Below are 3,503 nucleotides of genomic sequence, written 5' to 3'. Positions count from 1 at the left end.
GTTTCTTTTCCTACAACTGATTCTTATACAAGACCTTTTCATTGAATATTACATCTCTTCTCCTAATGATTTTGTGATTTTCGTAATCATATAAGCAGTAACCAAAATCATTAACACCATATCCAATAAAGGTACATTTCTTTGACTTTGCCTCAAGCTTTGTTCTATTTTCTTTATCAATATGGAAAAAGGCCTCACAACCAAAAGGTTTTAAAATAGAGTAGTTTACCTTTTTACCTGTCCATGCTTCCTCTGGAACACCACCATCCAAGGAACTTGAAGGCCCTCTGTTTATTAGATAAACAGCAGTATCTACAACATCTGCCCAAAACAGTAAAGGCAATCCTGCATGCAATCTCATGCACCTTGCACGCTCCATGATTGTTCTGTTCATCCTTTCTGACACACCATTTTCTTGTGGTGTTCTTAGAATTGTCTTCTCTCTGCGAATTCCATGCTCTGAGCAGTACCTATCAAACTCTTTCCTGTAATATTCACCTCCATTGTCTGATCTAAGACACTTCAATTTCTTTCCTGTCTCAATCTCAACCAAAGCCTTCCATTTCTTGAAAGTATCAAATACATCAGATTTATTCTTAATACAATAAATCCAAGCTTTTCTAGTTGCATCATCAATAAAAGTAACATAATAACGAGAGCCACTGAGAGATGATACCTGAGAAGGTCCCCATACATCTGTATGCACAAGCTCTAATTTTTCATTCTTCTTTTCTTTCCCAACTCTGAGAAATCTGACTCTCTTATGTTTTCCATAAATGCAATTCTCACAGAAGTCCAAATCAACATTCTTCAAACCCAGCAACAAATTCCTTGAGTGAATAATCTTCATCCCCTTTTCACTCATGTGTCCGAGCCTATGATGCCATAATGCTGCATCTACTCTTTTGGAAGTTAAAGCAGTAACAGAGTTAGAAATACCATTGCATAAATACAATGTACCAATCTTTTCGCCTTTTGCTATTACCAGGGCTCCTTTGGTTACCTTCCAAGCTTTATCTGTGAAAGTTGTCACACAACCTTCACCGCCTAACTACCCTGTTGAAATCAGATTTTTCTTTAGATCTGGAACATGCCTTACCTCCTTTAATAGCCATTGGTTTCCATTCTGTTGTTTTACAAGAACCTTACCCATTCCAACGATTTTACAAGGTTTATCATCACCCAGACGAACTTGTCCAAAATCTCCTTGAACATAGTCATGAAAGTATTTCTTATCAGGTGTGGCATGGAATGAAGCCCCTGAATCTACCACCCAGGAATCAGTAATATTTTCGAAAGAAAGAATCAAAGTATCTTGTAACACGTCACCTGTCACATTTGCTTCATGATTGTTTTCTTGATGTGCATCTCCTTCTTTTCCCTTCCGAGATCTACAGTCTTTCTTTAGGTGTCCTTTCTTTCCACATTTCCAGCACACTATCCCCAATCTGGACTTCGATCTGCCTTTACTTGATTTACTGCGATATCCTGAGCTCTTTCCTCTTTCCATTTTTCTTCCTCTAGACTCTGCACTCAAAGCATTTCCCGATGTCTCACTGGAGATTTTCTGTCGCATTTCCTCGCTAAGGATAGCACCGACAACATCATCAAACTTTAAAGTACTAGATCCAGAAACGGAGTTACTAATGGCCATTACCAAACCATTCCAACTTTCTGGTAATGAGCACCAGAATAACAGAGCTCTAACTTGATCATCAAAGTTTATCCCTACAGAACTTAACTGACTTGTAACTGTATTAAAATCATTTAAATGGTTTGCAATAGATCCACCTTCCAACATATTCATATTGAATAACCATTTCATAAGAAATACCTTGTTTGAGGCCGAGGGTTTTTCATATAGTTTCGACAACGTCTGCATCAAACCCTCTATCATGGTTTCCTTCGAAATGTTGAAGGTGATTGACGCAGCAAGGCACAACCGTATTGTTCCGAGTGCCTTTCTATTGAGAAGGTTCCATTCTTCGTCTTTCATACCCATTGGCATCTTTGTTTTTCCGCCCAATGGTAGGTATAGATCTTTCTGATACAGATAATCTTCCATCTGCATCTTTCACAGCGAGAAGTTTTGGCCATTAAATTTCTCGACCCTAAACTTAGCATCTTCTGCCATTGCTCCCACTTGAACCAGGAACCCTTTTTTCCTGCGAGTTTATCAGCCAAATAGACCTTCGGCTTTGATACCAGTTGTTAAGAAATTTACTACATAACATAAATAATTACTAAGAGGAATAAAAAAAAAAATAACCAACAATAACCATAAACACATAAACACACATTTTTATCTGGGAAAACCCCAAATCCAGGGGAAAACCCAACCTAATAAGATCTCATTAGCATTGGCCAAAACCCTGGCCAATCCAACCAAGTGAGCCTTCACCGCTCACCTCCAAGTCTTGCATTATAATGAAGTCCTTCCAACCTTTTATAAGCTCCATTACATATAATACCACGGGCATAATACTATGGGTGCACAATACCATGTGCCCCAAAACCATCACTGTTTAACCTAGTAAACTTTGACTCTATCCCAAGTCAAGTTTACCTAACAATGTTCCCCACCATGGGCTTGAGTTTTTTAGAAAGATATTTCGAAAGATGGTAAGTGAGGCCTCTAATGGTGTTGACAATGGTCTTATGGGGTTACCTTCTTTGTGAATTTTAGGGTCTCCATAAATCCTAGGGGCATAGGGATTGGTTTCAATAATATTTTTAGTGTTGTGTTCTTTGCTCGATTTTATCATGTTATTAACATCCTTGGAGATTTTTCTTATGGGCTTATTTTTTAATTTAATGTAACAATCCCTATTGGTAAGGTGGTCTAGCATATTCTCATTGTAATCCTTTGTGTTCATTATAACGGTCACACCACCTTTGTGAGCTTTCAAGACCACAATATTAGGGTTTTAGTTTATAGTCTTGAGAGCAAGATATTCTTATTTGGAAATGTTGCTTCTTGGTGGTTTGGCTTTCCTGAGGATGATGGAGAAATAGGGTTAATAAATAAAGGAGAGGGTTTTTATGGGAATGAATGGAGTTGACAAGTTTGATAATAATGTGATTCAGTTTTAGTTTTAATTATTAATTTCGGTAAAGACTTTTAGTTATAATTTTCTTCTAAAGAATATTAATTTTTTTTGAGAATTGTATTTTTAGTTTTTAGTTGAATGATTAAAAATAAATATTAATTAGAACGTAATATTATTAATGATTATAAACTAACTAATTATTTTCTGCATAATTAATTTTTTTTGTTAATTTCATGATTCAAATGAATTTAATGATTAAATTTTAATATTGACAATTCAGTTTAATGAGTTTTATGAATTATTTTTAGCTATAATTGCATGATTAAAAATAAAAAATAATTAAAACCTATATTTAATAATGATTATAGACTAACTTATTATTATAAGCATCACTAATTAATTCTTATTAATTTCAAAAATGAATTTAATGATTAACTTGAATAAAATTTTAAT

The sequence above is a fragment of the Pinus tabuliformis genome, chromosome 5_2 (assembly GCF_031772625.1).
Source record: "Pinus tabuliformis cultivar Carrire ecotype Pingquan chromosome 5_2, CPIR1, whole genome shotgun sequence".
NCBI classification, from domain to species: Eukaryota; Viridiplantae; Streptophyta; class Pinopsida; order Pinales; family Pinaceae; genus Pinus; species Pinus tabuliformis.
The sequence above is the reverse complement of the archived record's forward strand: the minus strand, read 5'-3'. Positions refer to the sequence as shown.